Here is a 19,511-nt window from a genome sequence, read left to right as displayed (position 1 = left end):
ATGAATCACATTGTTGCGTAATAGCAAAGAAGAAAAAAACCCGGCACCTGGGGAGATGCAGGAGAAAGAGGGCATTAATGATCTGTTTTTCAGAACTGCTCCTGAACACCAGTGCTGCCTTTCCAGGATGCTGGCTTGAATTCAAACTGACTGCTGAGCCCTATGATCACACCCAACAGCACTGAGTATGAGATAGCAGCAACTGGCCCCAGCTCCGCTAGTTTCCAAGAACACCTCCAGATATTGTCCACACTTACGAGAAAAACTGACAGAAACAAACTGCCTTCAGGCAGTCCTTCTAAAACAAAGAACTTAGCTGAATTATTTACACTGGACAGAGAAACCGTGGGCTGAAGTCCTCACGGTGGGAAGACACACTGGGGGCTCTGCTAACCTGTGCTACCTGACTAACGCATGTTTTCACTGGGGTAACTGAACTTGAATTCTTTGTTTCTAAGAATCCTCTCTGGGATTGTCCTTCCTGTGTATATATCTTGACTATCTTGGCCTGCCTCAGCCCAAGAAGGCATGCAGGTCAGCTTCAATTTACTACCAAGAGACGTGCTGTGCTTGAATTGATGCCTCGGGCTAGGTTAAAAAAGGTTAATACAAAAACTTAAGGAGAAAGCCACCTGGCTTCCTAAGATTAACCTTTATAGCTAATGGGATTTGTTTTAACTGGCTAAATCCAAGACCTCTGGATTTTAAGTAAAGTCAATACTCAGGTTAGTTTCATACTGTGTCATGGGACACTACTGATAATAATTTTGCTATAAAATGCCTTGACCAAGGAGATCAGCTACACAGAAAATGGTTAATATAGCAGGCCTGAAACTGCCCATCCTTAGAAGGACCTGCTTGCAAGGTTAGCCCTTAGCTGGCTTCTGGGAACTTGGCTGGTAAACAGTTCCTGCAGTGACATAATATTTTCCTTAAATTATAAGAGTGGTCTAAACTGTTTGCCTGACTAATGTGGTTTATGCTGAACAACTGACTTTCTTCTGCAAATCTGGAGTTTGTGTATGTGGTAGGCAGAGTGTGCCTACCTGACCAGCACCCAGTCACTATCTGGGGTACTGAGTCTCTATTGAGCCTCCATAATAAACAGTTGCCTTGCACAATGGCCACAATGCATTGTTGCGTTGCTGGAGGAATTAGGTGTGTACTTTGTAACTCCACTGGGAGACGACTCTTGGAAGCTTGAGCCAGATTTCCTCCAGACTTTCCCTATGCAACTTTTTACTTGTTTTGCTTTGTATCTTTGCACTATAATAAATCTTAGCCATGAGTACAACTATATGCTGAGCCTTATAAGTCCTTTTTAGCAAGTCATGAACCTAAGGTTGGTCCTGGGGAATCTCCTAATACTGGAAGGAAAGGGAACTCTTCAAATCTTTGACCAAAAATTCTCCCAAAACAACAAGATGTAAATATACCCCAGAAAGAAAAAAGGATTTGGACTACATTAAAGAAAATGAGACTTCTAACTCCATTTTTTCCCCTAGTTAAGCCTATTTCTTCTTTAAAAACATGAGGAAAAGATAGCTCCCTACTCTACTACGCTAAGGTTCTTAAAACAAACATGGGGCAGCAAAAAAGCACTAGCAGAAATCGTCAAGTCTTTCAGCACTGGGAGAGATGCTCTTCTGGGCTTTCTTGGGAGCCCTGGCCTGAAGGGAGGCTCCAGCCCACTCCTGAAGCCCAGACACCTGCTTTCCCTAGCAAGGGCCCTGGGCACCTGCCTTGAGGAGATGCTGCTGGGGATGCATACCAAAGGGAGCTGCCCTTTTGACCCTGCACCTTTTTGAGCCTGCAGGACGTATGCAAAAGCTGCCAAGTGACTGCGACAGCTGCAGCTTCTGAGCTGAGAATTTGAGTAGGCATTTTCTTATCATGCTGAATGTGAAAAAAAAATACCTTCTCTTACAGAATAGGAAGCTTGTGGTGTGTGTATTCTCATAAAGTGAACAGACATCATGGGTGCCCAGGTAATCAGTGAAAATGATCCTTGGGCTGTCAAGTGGTTTCTCAGTGCCCTCTCTCTTAGGAGACTATGCAATTATGAGAAAATGATTTTCCCTTTATTTTATTTATTTATTTTTATAGAGATGAGGTCTCACTATGTTGCCCAGGCTGGTCTCGAACTCCCGGACTCAAGCAATCCTCCAACCTCGGCCTCCCAAGTGTTGGGATTACAGGAGGGAGCCACCACGCCCACCCAATTTTCCCTTCATTTATTTCATTGTCCCAGTGCCATGCTGCCATTGCAGTAGTAACTTATTTTTTTATTTCATTTTTCTTTTTCTTAACAGTTAAGGGAAAGCATCATTCCTCTTACTGATTTCAAGCTTGACTGAACCAGACTCATTCTAGAAAGGAAATGCTATGTCCAGAAGAGCTAAACTGCTACATCTTTTTTTTTTTAACAGTCAAAATACATCAATGGTTTTGAGTCAGTTTTTACTTCCCAGAAAGCAGTGCTTAAATACTTGAAACTGTGTGCTATGTTCTATTCAATGACCTGATTGTCAGACTCTTGTTTAGTGGCAACGTGTCATAGTATAATCATCCATTTCCTTGTATGTTATCAAGTTATACTGTGAAGTTTGCCACTCTTTTGAGGTGGTCATCAAAGACACACCTTTTCTGACCAAGTGTCCTAAAGCATGTCTCTAAGGGTATATCACCATTATTTTTTATTCTAAAAAGCCATGAAGCATGTATTATGAGAATTGTTTTTAAACTATACCACTAGTGGTGTAAAAAACAACAAAAAAAGAGGAGACAAAGAAAGGTATGTTTTCAGAGATTTGCCTACAAAATATTGGTTATATAAATATCCAGTTACCTTGGCATTAAACATCATTAAATTCTTCAGGATTTTGGCTAATGGTGGGCTTCATAATAGTTGTTAGACATTGGAAGAGATTTTGAAGAGCCAATAAATCATCTCTTCCACAAGAGACCTTCAAACACAGCCCTGATTCTCATCTGCCAAAGATGAAATCTGTGCAGCTTTGTCTCCAGAAGTGTTATTAGTTGGTTGACCTCTCAAGGTCTCTTCAATCCCTAGGCACCAATTATTCTAAAACAGATGAGCTACTACTGTTAAAATTTACTACTATGTAAAAAACTTTTTGGGAGGCTGAGGCGGGCGGATCATGAGGTCAGGAGATCGAGACCATCCTGGCTCACACAGTGAAACCCTGTCTCTACTAAAAATGCAAAAAATTAGCCAGGCGTGGTGGTGGGCACCTGTAGTCCCAGCTACTCAGGAGGCTGAGGCAGGAGAATGGCGTGAACCCGGGAGGCGAAGCTTGCAGTGAGCGACAGAGCAAGACTCCATTGCAAAAAAAAAAAAAAAAAAAAGAGACTTTATCAATCCAGTTCATCAGTGTGCTATACTTCAGAAAAGGCTTCCTTTCAGTTATTAACTGCAATGTCACAGAATCTAAAGGTAATGCCTCAGCACTTCTGTTGAATCTACAAGCCTCTCCATAAGAAGTGATCCAAACAAGAACTGGGGGAATTGAGAGTCCTGAGTGCCTCATATTTGAGAGGGACAAAATGTTGCAATTTACAATAAAGGAGAGGATCATCATACACATAAAGAAAACTGACAAAATACAACATTTAGGAAAATAAATTGCAAAAATTAAAGTTTGAGTCAAAAAATAATGTGAAGTTTTCAGACTATTAAAACAAAAAAACTTAAATGAACCTCCATAACAATCTTTTCTGAGGATCAAATATCACATGTTATTAGCAGGAATAAGGTCTTTACGGAAAGGTATATGGCAAGGTGCATTTAAAAGCTTTAAAAAAATTTTGCATCCTTTGACCCAGAAATTTCTCTATTTCTTACAAGTGGATAATAAGAGGTACATACAAGGATGTTTGTTCATATAACATTATTTAAAATAGCAAAAACTTGTAAGATGTGGAAACATCTTAAAAGTACAACAACTGGAGATCAGGCTAATCCATTATGATATATTTATACAATAGAATTCTATGCAATCATCAAAAATCATAGGATTTAATGACAAAGGAAACTTCTCAAAATAAAATAGATGACAAAATAAAATACAATACAGGGTGATAATTAATTTTATGTGTCAACTTCGCTGGTCCATGGTGCCCAGATATTTGGTCAAACATTAATTCTGGATGTTTCTGTGAGGCTGTTTTTGATGAGATTTACATTTAAATAGGTGGAATTTGAGTAAAGCAGATTTCCCTCCATACTGCGGGTGGGCCTTGTCCAATTAGTTGAAGGCCTGAATGGAATACAGATTAACTGCCCCAGCAAGAGAATCAAGGAAGAGACCCACATATATTTCTAGTTGAATTTTGGAAAGAGTACAAAAGCAATTCAATGGAGGAAGGATAGCCTTTTCGACAAATGGTGTTGGAGCAATTGAACATCCATAGTTTAAAAAAATGAGTCTTCAGCCCGGCGCAGTGTCTCATGCCTGTAATCTCAGCACTTTGGGAGGCCAAGGCAAGAGGATCACTTGAGCTCAGGAGATTGAGGCTCCAGTGAGCCGTGATTATGCCACTGTACTCCAGCCTGGGCAACAGAGCAAGACGCTTATCTCAAAAAATAAAAAGAGAACATTACACAAAAATGAACTCAAAATGGATCACAGACTTAAATATAAATTGTAAACTGTAAGACTTTTAGAAAAAAAAAAGCATGGGAGAAAATCTTTGGGATCAACAGCTAGGCAAGAGTTCTTAGACTTGACACGAAAAGCATAATCTATAAAAGGAAAAATTGATAATTATACATCACTGAATTAAAAACTTTTACTCTATGAAAGATCCTGTTAAGAGGATGAAAAAAGTAAGATAAAGACTGGTGTATCCGACATAGGACTAGTAACTAGAATATATATTTTAAAAAACTTTCAAATTTCAACATTAAAAGAACACACAATCCAATTAGAAAACAAAGGCCAGGCATAGTGGCTCACACTTGTAATCCCAGCACTTTGGGAGGCCAAGATATGAGGATCACTTGAGCCCAGGAGTTTGAGACAAGCCTAGGCAACATAGGGAGACCCTGTCTCTATAAATTAAAAAAAAAAAAAAAAAACTAGCCAGGCATGGTGGCATGCACTTGTAGTCCCAGCTACTCAGGAGGCTGAGGTGGGAGGATCGCTTGAGCTCGGGAGGTTGAGGCTACAGTGAACTGTGACCGTGCCACTTTATTCCAGCATGAGTGACAGTAAAGACACCATCTCAAAAAGGAAGGAAGGAAGGAAGGAAGGAAGGAAGGAAGGAAGGAAGGAAGGAAGGAAGGAAGGAAGGCAGGCAGGCAGGCAAAGAAAAGAAAACAAGAAAACAAGCCAATGACATCAAAGACATCTCACTGAGAAGGATATACAAATGGTGTCTATGGCCATAACGCCCTGAATGTACCCAATCTCATTTGATCTCAGAAGATATACAAATGGCAAATAAGTACATGAAAAGATGTTCAACATCATCAGCCATTAGGTAAAGACAAACTAAAATCACAATGCAATATTACTACATACCTATCAGAACGTGTAAAATTTAAAAAGAGTATTAACACCAAATGTTGAAGAGGAAGCAGAGAAGCTGGATCATTCATACATTGCTGATGGGAATAAAAAATGGTACAGGCACTTTGAAAAATAGTTTGCCTGTTTCTTCTAAAACGAAAAATACATCTACCATATGACCCAGTGATTGTACTCTTAGGCAATTATCCTAGAGAAATTAAAACCTATGTTCATGCAGGAGCCTGCAGATGAATGTATAGGCTTGATACACACAACCTGCCATATTCAAGAGAACTATGCTGCATAAAAAAGTTCAATCTCAAAAGGAATTTTATAATAAATAAAAATATAATTCCATATAAATAGAAATAATTTTTATATAGCATTCTTTAAATAACACAATCATAGAGATGAAGAACAGATTTAGTGGTTCCCATGGGTTAGCGATTGAGGAAGTGGCTATCAGAGTTTAGTTTGAGGAAGCTTTCTGATGATAGACCAGTTCTGTACTTTGACTGTGACAGTTACAAAAAGCTATGGATGTGCTAAAATTGCACAGAACTACACACACACATACACACACACACAAATGAGTGTGTGCATAGCTAGTGAAATCTGAGTAAGTTATATGGATTATACCAATGTCAATTTCCTGGTTTTGACATTATACTATAATTATACAAGATGTCAACATTAGAAGAGTAGGTGAAGGATGCATGGGACTTCCGTGTACATTTATTTGCAACTTCTTGTCATTATTTCATAATAAAAAGTAAAAAAGAAAAATGACTTATATCAAGAAAAAGAAACTTCTCTAAATGGGTAGTTACAGGATCAAAATGCTGTTGAGTTAGAGGTACTCTGGGAAGAAAGTAACGATGACAGCATAGGTTTTTAATCTGTTTGAATCCCCACATGAAAACTAATAGAGCAACTGTAGCAGAAAAAACCTATGGACAGCTCTACGACAAAACTAAGTGACAAGATGACCCCTCAAGATGTCCCCTAATCCCAAGTGCAAGTTGTGGGGTCAAACCAGCAACAGCTATAGACCTGGTATGGTTGTCCATGCAGGAGGAAGAGGAAAGAAGCAACAGGGCATCCTCTAGACCTGAGAACAGGAGAACCACAAAATAGCCAATAGTTTGGAAAGCACAGGGAACCAATTTGAGAATAGTAGCTGAAACTGGGAGGGATTTGTTCTCTCCAATACTGAGTGAGTACAAAAAGCCTGTGGTAAGGATTGAAAGGGCTGAACTGTCCAGCCACCATAAACTCTCAAATCTGACCTTCTAGGACAAAGCCTCACACTGAGGAGAAACTGTGAAGAGTGGAATCAAAACTACAGTAGACAGGGACAACAGAAATAAAGAAAAGAGTGGGTCTAAAACAAAATGGGATGGGGAACATAGCCAGCACATCTTAGAAAGCAAGCTGCCATATTTGTAAACACTATACAAACACAACAGAAGAGGAAGCTCTGTGGAATTTCAAAAACTTTCCTGCACCCTATGTCATTCTAAGAGTTCAAGAATCTTACATAAAAATGAGGGACAGAAAATATCAAGGTAGAATCTCACACAGCATTTCTGTTTTAAAAATGAGAATACAGACCTACAGACAATGAAAGCATGACCAAAAAAAAAAAATTACCTACAAAACAGATCAATGTTGGTAGCCACTATTTCAAAATGAACTAAATGACAGTTACAAAGTGATGTGAAGCGGAGCATGGTAGCTCATGCCTATAATCCTAGCACTTTGGGAGGCTGAGGCAGTTGGATCACTTGGGGTCAGGAGTTCAAAACCAGCCTGGCCAACATCGTGAAATCCCGTCTCTACTAAAAATACAAAAAGAAAAAAAAAATTAGCCGGGTGTGGTGGTGGGTGCCTGTAATCCCAGCTACTCAGGAGACTGAGGCAGGAGATTTGCTTGAACCCAGGAGGCAGAGGTTGCATTGAGCCGAGATCGCACCACTGCACTCCAGCCAGGGTGACAGAGTGAGATTCCAACTAAAAAAAAAAAAAAAAAAAAAGTGGTATGAGAAATGAAATACCAAAACAGAATTAGAATAACGTACAAATGATATGATAAAACTCAGGAAAGAATTAGAAATAAAGAGAAAAAATCATGTCAGAAAAGGTTAAGCTAGAAGGAATGAATAAAAAATGCAATCAATAATGTCTCCAAACAAATAGAAGATAAAAAAAGATTTTTTTAATAAATGAAGAAAGAAATCAAAAGAATTCAAGACTAACTATTATAAAGATATGCAAAGTACAGTGACATTATAGATAATGAACTCCCCAAAAAAGAAAAGCAAAGCAAGGGAACGGAGCAAATACTGTAATTCAGAAAAACGCTTTCCTGAAAAGAAAAAAAGATTTAAAACTACATATTGGAAAAGTATACTGGCAGGGTGAGGTAGCTCATGCCTGTAATCCCAGCACTTTGGGGGGCCAAGGTGGGTGGATCATTTGAGGTCAGGAGTTCAAGACCAGCCTGGCCAACATGGTGAAACCTCATCTCTACTAAAAATACAAAAAAATTACCACAGCGTGGTGGCGTGGGCCTGTAATCCCAGCTACTCGGGAGGCTGAGGCAGGAGAAGTGCTTAGCCTGGGAGGTGGAGGTTTCAGTGAGCTGAGATCGCACCAGCACACTACAGTCTGGGTGTCAGAGTGAGATCCTGTCTCGAAAGAAAACAAAGAAAAAAAAAGAAAGAAAGAAAGAAAAAGAAGATGTATACTGTATATTTGAAAATATCAACGTCATACAACCAACACCAGGACATATCATAATATGTTTGCTATATTTTAAAAGAGAAAGAAAGATTCCTTGAGGGAACCTGGGCACAGATGGGGAGAGGGAGGTAGTAGAGAGCATGAGTTATAAGGAAAAGACGATTAGATTATCATCAGACTTTTTGCCAGCAATGTTTTACGGCCAAGGAAAATATATGAACTTAAGATACCAAGGAAACATTGCTTTGGAAGTATGGCTGCTAAAAAGTATACTGTCAGCACAATTAGAATAAAAAATATGCACAGACACAAAAAGATAAACAAGGAAAGAAAGAAGGTATGAGCTAGGAATTTTATACCTAGCAAAATCAACTGTGGCAGACATGAATTTGAATGGGACAGGTCAAGATGAACTCAAGGGGAAAAACATACACCTGGGCCTGTTGCTGAGTTAGGGGAAAGAGGAGGGAGAGCATTAGGACAAATACCTAATGCATGCGGGGCTTAAAACCTAGATGATGGGTTGATAGGTGCAGCAAGCCACCATGGCACATGTATACCTATGTAACAAACCTGCACATTCTGCACATGTATCCTGGAACTTAATGTAAAAAAAAATCAAAACAAAAAAATGTATTTATATATTTAACCAAAATAATTTTTTTAAGAAAAGGACAGACCAAAAACACCACACACACACACACAAAACATGTACTCAAGGTATTATTTATATCCTGACTCTGTCCATTGAAAAGGCCTAGAAGCAAGGGCCAACCCAAATGCAATGAACACCCAGATTGTGGCCTTGAAATGCCAATTCTCATTAAACAACAACAGCAGCAGCAGCAACAAAAGATTAAAAAATAAATAAAGACAAAGAAAACAAAACAAAACAGGGCTTCTTGAAGAAATAGCTGATTCCTGATCTGTTGCAGGAAATAAACAAAATGACCTTGGAACCTCTTGATATAATAGAGAACAAGGAAACTATGAATGACAACTAGGGCTTTTTTGTTTGTTTTTCAAAAAGACTCAAAGACACAGATGGAACAGTTTGAATTTCAATTTCCCCTTATAAAAATATTCCAACTAATAAATGAAAATAAGAGAATAGAAAGAATTAGAATATTGCCATTTTGTGATCACCATGGAATTAGTGAGCATTAGGCATAAGTGGCTGCTAATATTATAGAGAGACAATCAGACATTATCTGCCTTCTGCCTTGCAAAGGAATCAAACCTTGGTCTAGTCCAGACTCTAGGTTCATCTACCAATATAGATTACAAGAAACTTGGAAAACATATCAATTTTTGCTAATGGACAAGACTAAACTACAGCATCTGGGGTTGCACATTTGGGTGACAACACAACTTTTTTTTTAAAGCAAGTAAATTATTGTTGATAGTCAAGATAATGGTTACTTATAAGTGGTAGAAGAGGATTTGTGATTTGGATAGCAGTCATAGAAGAAGCTTCTAAGGTGGTGGCAAAGTTCCAATTCTTTGCTTGAATGGTGAAAGATAACATCAAGGATGTTATCTTTATAATAATCCATCCATTCTTCCACTGGTAAGCTTTTATGTAATTTCTAGTTTTTGCTATTACAAGCAACGGTGCCCTAAACAGGTTTTTTTTGTGTGCAGTGTTTTCTATCTAGAGGTGAAATTTCTGGATTGGAGGTATCTGAATCTTCTATTTTATTAAACACTAACAGTTTAGAAAAGGAACCCACAAAAAATACTCATAATGGTTGCCTCTAAAGTAGTTCAATCAATTTACAACTCCATTTTTTGACATCCTTGCCTCACTGGTACTGCTGGATTTAAAAACTGTTGCCAATATTGTAGATGCAAAATGAAATTTCATTGTTGTTTTAATTTGTATTCCCCTATTTATTGGTGAGATTAAGAATGTTTTCATATGTATATTTTCCTTTTGCACTTCTTTTACAAGTAGCTTGTTTATATCCTTTGCTCATTTTTCTTCAGAGTTGTCTTTTTCTTATTGATCTATAGGAGTTCTACATGTATTCTGTATATTAACCTTCTTTAAGTTTTAAACATCACAAATACCTTTTCCCAGTATGTCTTATCTTCCGACTCTTTTGTAGTATGTTTTCTGTAAGTTAAAATCTTTTAATGTACCCAAACTGATCTTTTTCTTCATAAGCTTATCCTTTACCCTATCACAAAGTCATCAAAATATTCTCTTATATTTTCTCCTAAAAGTTTAAAGTTTTAGTTTTCCGGGTTTTTAATCTATTTGCCATTTTGTGTATGGTATGTAGTAGAATCACCCTTTTTGTTATTTAGGTATCTTTATTAGTTTTCTTTGGCTGTATTTCAAATTATCACAAATTTAGCAGCTTAAAACCACACAAATTTATTATCCTACAGTCTCCAAGATTTACAAGTCTGAACACAGGTTAGCTGAGTCCTCTATTAACGGTCTCATTAGACTGAAATCAAGGTATTTGAGGCTCATGTGTCTTCCAAATCCACCCATCATTGGAAGAATTCAGTTTCTTTTAGTTGTAGGACATTTTCTCGCTGGCTGTTGGCCAGGGATCACTCTAAGCTCCTAGAGTTCCTTGCTGTATGGCCCCTCCATAGGCAGTTTGCTTCTTCACAGTCAGCAGGAAAAATCTCTTTCACTTCCGATCTCTTTGACCTCTCTGAAGGGCTCTCTTGATTAGATCCGGCATACGTAGGATCATCTGCCCTTTGATTAACTTTTTTTTTTTTAAGACTGAATCTAGCTCTATTGCCCAGGCTGGAGTGCAGTGGTGCGATCTCGGCTCACTGCAACCTCTGCCTCCCAGGTTCAAGCGATTCTCCTGCCTTGGTCTCCCAAGTAGCTGGGATTACAGGTGCCTGCCGCCATGCCCGGCTAATTTTTGTATTTTTAGTAGAGACGAGGTTTCACGATGTTGTCCAGGCTGGTCTCAACCTCCTGACCTCAAGTGATCCACCCACCTCGGCCTCCCAAAGTGCTGGGATTACAGGCGTGAGCCACCACACCTGGCCACTCTCATTAACCTTGATTAAACCATCTTGAACCCTTCAGACCAACCCATTCAGCAGCTGAATAACACAGAGTAATCTCTGTTGATATTACCAGAGGAGCCATGTCCAAATTCCTGAGCAACAAAATAATGATATGTAATCAAACAATGTTTCAAGACACTGAATTTTGGGGTAGTTTGTGAAGCAGCAACAGATAGTCAGAACATAGTTACAGAAACTATGTTTTTTTTTGCAGCTTTGAATGTTTTTCAAAATTTGACAAAATTGGATCTTTTTTTCATTGTTGAAGTTAAGGCTATCTTCCACTGGTCGGGAAAAAATGGCAGAAAGATGGAAAAGCACAGACTAGAGGCTCTCAGGTTCAGTGCTAGAGCAATGCTAAGATCAGCAGTGCATAACCATGGCTACTAGTTTGAATGCCTTTTATGAGTGAATACTCTACTGTTGGCCCATCACTTAGTAATGGACCAGCATTTTCATGCAAATCATAAAAAGAAGCACTTTTCTCCAGGCAGACCCAGCCTGACAGAAGGCTGTGCTGAGCAAAGTGCATGCTGGACCTCAACCCCCACTTGCCCCAGCATCCTTGTGTAGGGCACCATGAGCATAACCTGTATATTCTTTATAAATTAAAGTGCAGGGCAACAATTCTGCATTTACAAATGACACAAATTCTTGTGGGTGGCAATGAACTAAACTGATGAAGATGGAAAGATCTTATAAATCCATGTGAGTGGGAAGAAAGGTGGCAAATGAGTGCATAAAATATACATATGAGCTATCAGTCACAGCTAAGGAGAGGAAACTAGTGTTACTACAGATTGTTCCCTGAAGATAAATGCAGATGCTCCTTCTGACAGCAAAAAGGGCAACCACTTGATTGAATCATAAAGTGACATTCCCTCTGAGAAGTGAAGCAGTACCACCCACTCAACTGATGCTTTGATGGAAGTTGAATAATGCAGAAACCATCAGGATTGGGGGAAAAAAAATAACAGCATAAGGGCTCAAAAAAAACAGGCTTCTATATATCATAAATGAGATACAAAGTACAAACCAATCAGGTCTTCCAGGAAGCAGCTTCAGTGGTGGAAGTGGTAGCAGTGACCACAGCATGCTAGGGACTGGGATCTAGCCAGAGGCCATAAAGGTGGTTGTGATGGAAGTAGACTATTTCTGGTGGTGGCAGCTGCAGCAGCAGGAGCAATTGGTGTTCCAGCTGACACCAGTGGTATTGGACAGCAATGGTTGCACCAGACTGTTAATACTGACAATATCAGTTAGAAACTTATTCAACAAATACTTGATCAACCTTTTATTTGGCATTGACCATATTTCAGGTATTGTGTTGGGTGGATAAATAAGTTAACAGGCACCCATCATATGCCCAACCCTCTTACAGATACAGGAGTACAAAGATGACTAGAACATGCTCCCTGCCCTTCAGGGACTCAGAATTGAGCATAGGCAGCAGATATGAGAATGAATAATTATGGCAATACAGTAATTGTGAGGAAGAAGTAGAAACTATGGTATGAGCTAATACAAAAGAGAAAACATATTACTTTGCTCTGACATATAGAATTAGGGAAGGCATTGTACATTTTGTACAGGATACAAAATAAATCAGACACAGTTTCTGATGTTGAGATACTTATAATCCAGTAGATGAGTTAGGACAAGTATAATACTGTAAAACAAGGCAGAAAAGTAATAAGTTTTGAGAAAGTCCCAGAAAAAGTATTTTGGGAGTTTAGGGGAAGCATGTAATAGACAATAAATATTTTTTTAAGTAAATGTAAATCCTACCTATTCCATCCATGCTATTGTTTGGATATGGTTTGTTTGTCCCCACCAAAACTCAGGTTGAAATTTGATCCCAAATGTGGCAGTTGGGAGGTGGGGCCTAATGGAAGGTGTTCGGGTCAACGGGGTGGATCCCTTATGCTTGGTGCTATTCTCACGGTAGCGAGTTCTTGCTCTCTAGAGACTGGATTAGCTCTCTGGGAACAGATTAGTTCCTAAGAAAGTGGGTTATTACAAAGCCAGGTTTCTCGTCTGGTCTGTCTTCACACATGCTCACATCCTCTTTGAACTTCTTTGCTGTGTTTTGATCTACCACATGGCCTCTTCCAGAAGCCAAGCAGATGTCAGCGCCATACTTCTTAGCATGCAGAACCATGAGCTAAATAAATTTCTTCAGAAATTACCCAGCCTCGGGTATTCCGTTATAGCAACACAAAAATGGCTAACACAATCTTGAATGTCACTTTTTCCTTCTTTGATACCTTTAGCAGAATATTTATTTACTTAATACAATATTTATTGAGTGCCTATTATATGCTAACTCTTATGGACTGAATATTTTTGTCCCCCATGTTCCCCCAAAATCCATATGTTGAAGCCCTAATCCCCAGTGCGATGGTATTTGGAGATGGGACTTTGGGAAGGTAATTTGGGTTAGATGAGGTTATAAGGGTGGGGCCTTGGTTTGATGAAATTAGTGCCCTTATAAGAAGAAACATCAGAGAGTTTACTCTCTCTCTCTGCATGCATACAAAGAGGTCATGTGAGAAACAGAGGGAAGGTGGCCTACAGTGAGCCAGGAAGAGAACCCTCACAGGAAAACAAATAGACCCGAACTTTGATCTGGGACTTCCCAGCCTCCAGAAGCATGATAAACAAATTTCTGCTGTTCATGCCACTCAGTCTGTGGTATTTTGTTATAGCAACACTTGTAGTGTACTACAGATTTTGGTACTAAGAGTGGGGCATCTGGCCTCCAAAATTCATGCCCTTCTTACATATAAAATACATTCATCATTTATCCCACCCTAATGTACTAAAAGTCTTAACTCATTACAACATCACCTCTAAAGCTTAAGGTCCAATGTCTCATTAAATATCATCTAAATCAGGTAAGGGAGGGAACTGAAGTGTGATTCATCCTGAGGCAAAATCCTCTGCAGGTGTGAACCTGTGAAACCAGACAAGTCATGGGCTTCTAAAATATAACGATGGGACAAGGCATAGTATAGACATTCCCACTCCAAAAGGGAGAAACAGCAAAGAAGGAAGAGGTGACGGGTCTTGTAACAAGTCCAAAATCTAGCAAGGAAAATTCCATTGGATCTTAAAGCTGGAGAATAACTCTCTTTGGTTCAACTCTCTGCCCCCCAGGCCCACTCGGGGGGTAGTATCATTCTCACAGCTCTACAGGGTAGCCTTGCCCCTTCAGCCTAAGGCCAGTCTACAAGCTCTCTGCTAGGGCAAACCTGACTCTGACCCTGATATAGTAGGCAAGGGTTCCTGACCCACCAAAACTGGAAGGGCATACAAGGGTTCCTGACCCACCAAAACTGGAAGGGCATACACTTGTAGTACACTACAAGTGTTGAAAAACAGAAGGATTCAGATCTACTCCCTGGGCCTGTAGTGGGACTGGCAGCCCTGAGGATTTATGAATTACTGTTGGAGTCAGTCTTCCCTTTTCTTGAAGGATAAAGTATTTTCAGAGCCAAATAGCTCTATGGTCCCATCCTGTAAAATCTAAGTCTGATAGCTTTCCTTCATCCTGTCTCATTTTTTCTGTTTCCTTAGTCTCAGCCGGCAGTGTTTCTGCTGGTAAAATCCCATGTCTATTCTTGGCTTCTGATGAGATGGCTGATTAAGTCCATTAGTTGTACCCAATCTCCATATTCTGGCTCCTTTTTCCTAACCATTCCTTCTTCAATTCACCTCTCTCCTCTTGCATTTTACTATAAGCAGTAAGGAGGACCCAAGGTGTACCTTTGATACGTTACTTACATATCTCCTCTGCTACGTATCCAATTTCATCACTTGCAAGTTCTACCTTGCACAACACTAGGATGCAATGCAGCCATATTCTTTGCTACTTTATAATAAAGATCACCTTCCAGTTTCCAACTGTCTGTTCTTTATTTGTATCTGAGATCTCATCAAAATGGCCCTTAACATCCACATTTGAATGAATATTCTGTTCATGTATTTATGTATTCTCTAAGAAAATGAAAGCTTTGTTTCTAGCTCTCCTCTTTACTTTCTGAGCCCTCACCAAAATTGCTTTTAACATCCATATTTCTACCAACACTTCCCTCACAGCAATGTTGGCTTTTTCTAACAGGCACCTCAAAAATCTTCCAGCCTGGGCCGGGCGCAGTGGCTCACGCTTGTAATCCCAGCACTTTGGGAGGCCGAGGCGGGCGGATCACAAGGTCAGGAGATCGAGACCACGGTGAAACCCCGTCTCTACTACAAATACAAAAAAAATTAGCCAGGCGTGGTGGTGGGCGCCTGTAGTCCCAGCTACTCGGAGAGGCTGAGGCAGGAGAATGGCGTGAACCCAGGAGGCGGAGCTTGCAGTGAGCCGAGATCGCGCCACTGCACTCCAGCCTGGGTGACAGAGCGAGACTCCGTCTCAAAAAAAAAAAAAAAAAAAAAAGAAAAAAAAAAAATCTTCCAGCCTGTACCCATCACCCAGTTCCAAAGCTAATTCCATGTTTAGGTATTTTTCTGTTACATCAGCACCCCACTCCTAGTACCAAAATCTGTATTGGGGTTCTTCAGAGAAACAAGACTAATTATAGACAGATAAGATAGGTAGATAGATAGCCAGGCACGGTGGCTCACGCCTGTAATCCCAGCACTTTGGGAGGTCGAGGCGGGCGGATCACGAGGTCAGGAGATCGAGACCATCCTGGCTAACACAGTGAAACCCGTCTCTACTAAAAATACAAAAAATTAGCTGGGCGAGGTGGCGGGCGCCTGTAGTCCCAGCTACTCGGGAGGCTGAGGCAGGAGAATGGTGTGAACCCCAGGGGGCGGAGCCTGCAGTGAGCCGAGATCGCGCCACTGCACTCCAGCCTAGGCGACAGCGAGACTCTGTCTCAAAAAAAAAAAAAAAAAAAAAGATAGGTAGATAGATAGATAAGTTATGTACATATATATTTACGCATATATTTAATTAAATATATACAAATATATATTCAGGCTGGGTGTGGTGGCTCACGCCCGTAATCCTAGCACTTTGGGAGGCTGAGGTGGGTAGATCACCTGAGGTCAGGAGTTCAACACCAGCCTGGCCAACATGGTGAAACCCCGTCTCTACTAAAAATACAAAAATTAGCTGGGCATGGTGGCGGGTACCTGCAATCCCAGATACTCGGGAGGCTAAGGCAGAATCGCTTGAACCCAGGAGGCGGAAGTTGCAGTGAGCCGAGATCACGCCACGGCACTCTGGCATGGGCTACAAGAGCGAGACTCAAAAAATACATATATATGTGTGTGTGTGTGTGTGTGTGTATGTATGTGTGTGTGTGTGTGTGTGTCTATATATATATATATATATATATATATATATATATATATATAGCGGGGATTGCAGGCACCCACTACCACACCCAGCTAATTTTTGTATTTTTAGTAGAGACAAGGTTTCACTGTCTTGGCCAGGCTGGCCTCGAACTCCTGACCTCAGGATCAACCCGCCTCAGCCTCCCAAAGTGCTGGGATTACAGGCATGAGCCACCGTGCCCAGTCTATCTATTTATTTACAAAATTATGGAAGCTAAGACCTATAGTAACCAAGCTGGAGACCAAGGAGAGCTGATAGTCTTTTCAGTCTGAAAGTTCCTAGACTCTACACCTAAGAAGAGCTGATATTTCAGTTCAAGTCCAAAGGCAAGAAAAGATGAATATCCCAGCTCAAGGAACTTAGGGAGGAGGAGTTCCCTCTTATTCATCGGTGGGTCAAGTTTTGCTCTATTTGGGCCCTCAACTGATTGAATGAGGGCCAACCACATTGAGGGCAATCTGCTTTACTCACTCCGCCAATTCAAGTATCAATCTCATCCAAAACACTCTCACAGAGGAAAGTAGAGCAAGATGGTGGAATAGGACTCTCCAGCAATTTTCCCCCAGAGAAACATGAATTTGAACAACTATCCATGTATAAAATACCTTCATGAGAGCTAAGGAAACCAGGTGAGAGATTATAGCACCTGGTTATAGCATAATAATAAGAAAAGACACATTTAAGTGGGTAGGAAGAACACTTTTACATTACCCATGTCACCCTTTCCCCAAGACCAGGCAGCACAGCCTGGAAAAAGATATTGTCTGCTTGGGAGGAAGAGAGGAAAGTAAAGGTAAGACTTTGCCTTGGACCCCAATACCAGGCCTGTCACAGTAAAACTCAGCACTGGGTAGACCCCCCATGCCCCATGACTTCAGGCCAATAACTGCAGACTAAGACTCTAGACCCATCCCAGCAGCAGATGGGAAACCATAGCCCCTGTGAGACAAACTTGAGTTCCAGCCCACATCACCATCAGCCAACTACAGTGGTCTTGGGCTCCAAATAACCCACAGCAACAGGCAGGCCTCAGTGGCTGCAAGCTTCAGATGTACTCCAGTGCTGCACTAGCCTCAGCAGCTGTGGGCTTTGGATGCACCCAAGTGCTGCACCAGCCTCAGCAGCCACAGGATTCCATCCTAGTGCTAAGTCAGCTTCAGTGACTATGGGATTTCAGCCTGGCACTGTGCTGGTCACAGTAGGGAGTACATAGCACTCCCTAGAGCTGGAAGGGCTGCAGTGGTCACAGGCTCGGAGACCACACCAAATTACCTGCCTAGAATCTCTGGACAGGCTTACTGTTAGAGGATGTTCCCAGACAAAGCCAGACGGTGAGGGCTGGAATAAGTAACTGCTTCTTGAATGCACACACACTGACAAATGACCACAAGGATCAAGAACAATCAGGGAATCATGACATCACTAAACAGACAAAATAAGATGCCAGTGACAGACCCTAAAGACACAGAGATATATCAACTATCTGCCAAGGAATTCAAAACAGCTGTTTTAAAGAAGCTTGAAGAACTTCAGAAAATACAGAGAAACAATTCAACAAAATTAGGAAAATAATAAGTGGTCAGATGAGAAATTTACCAGATAAATTGAAATAATAAAATCAGATCAATTTTGGAGCTGAAAAATACAATGAATGTAAAAATGTAATAGAGAGCATCAAGAGCAGGATTGATCAATCAGAAGAAAGAATCTGTAAACTTGAAGACAGGTTATATGAAAATATACAGAGGAGAAGAAAGAAAAAAGAGTGGAAAGGAATAAAGAAACTTTATAGGGTTTATGGGGCAGTATCAAAAGAGCAAATATGCAAGTTACCAGTATTCAAGAGGGAGTAGAGAAAGATAAGGGTGTAAAAGGCTTATTTAAAGCAGTAATAGCAGAAAACTTCCCAAACCTGGAGAAAGACATAAATAGCCAGGTACAGGAAGGTCAAAGATTTGCAATTAGATTCAATCCAAATAAGACTACCACAGACATATTATAATCAAACTCTAAAGATCTAAGACAAAGACAGGATCCTAAAAGCAGCAAGACAAAAAAAGCAAGTAACATACAAGGCAGTTCCAATATGCCTAGCAGCAGATTTCTCAACAGAAACCTTACAGGCCAGGGAAGAGTGGTATGATATAGTCAAAGTGCTAAAGGAAAAAAAAGACTGCCAATCAAGAATACTGTACTCAGCAAAACTGTCATTCAGAAATGAACATGAGATAAAGACTTACCCAGTCACACAAAATCTGAGGGAGTTCATCACCACCAGACCTGTCTTACAAGAAATGCTAAAGGGTGTTCTTCAAGCTGAAAGGACACTAATGATAAACACAAAAACATCTGAAAGTATAAAACTCACTGGTAAAAATATGTACATAGCCAAATTTAATTTATAATACTCTGATACTGTAATGGTAGCATTTAAATACTGTAATGGGAGTGTGTAAATCACATATCTTTAGTAGGGCTAAAAGATAAAAGTATTAAAAATAATAACTACAGCAACTTGTTGATGGATATGCAATATAAAAATACTTAAATTGTGAAATTGAAAGCACAAAATATTGAGGAAAGGAAGTGAAGTGTAGTTTGCATGTGTATGTGTAAATAATCAAAGTTAACTTGCTATCAGTCTAAAATAACCTGTAATATCTATGTTTTTTGAAGCAAAAACCTACAATAGATACACTAAAAATAAAAATCAGCCAGGCGAAGTGGCTCATGCCTGTAATCCCAGCACTTTGGGAGGCCAAGGCAGGCAGATCATGAGGCCAGGAGTTCAAGACCAGCCTGGCCAACAAGGCGAAACCCTGTCTCTACTA

The 19,511-nt window shown here is 40.1% G+C and overlaps 1 protein-coding gene across 3 annotated transcripts in view; it reads right to left on the bottom strand.

Moving 5' to 3' along the window:
• Positions 1-19,511, bottom strand: part of LNP1 (leukemia NUP98 fusion partner 1) — a 55,670-nt gene that overhangs the window by 31,395 nt on the left and 4,764 nt on the right. The window contains exon 2 of one of the 3 annotated variants that reach the window (XM_055259089.2): positions 14,178-14,283. The exons of the other annotated variants lie outside the window; for them this stretch is intronic. The gene's annotated coding sequence lies outside the window, so the exon portion shown is untranslated. The remainder of the gene's footprint in view (positions 1-14,177; positions 14,284-19,511) is intronic. 3 annotated transcript variants of the gene reach the window in all.

Source organism: Symphalangus syndactylus, chromosome 21 (genome assembly GCF_028878055.3).
Source record: "Symphalangus syndactylus isolate Jambi chromosome 21, NHGRI_mSymSyn1-v2.1_pri, whole genome shotgun sequence".
Classification (NCBI taxonomy): Eukaryota; Metazoa; Chordata; class Mammalia; order Primates; family Hylobatidae; genus Symphalangus; species Symphalangus syndactylus.
Note: the sequence above shows the minus strand (reverse complement) of the source record. Positions and strands in the feature narration are given on the sequence as shown.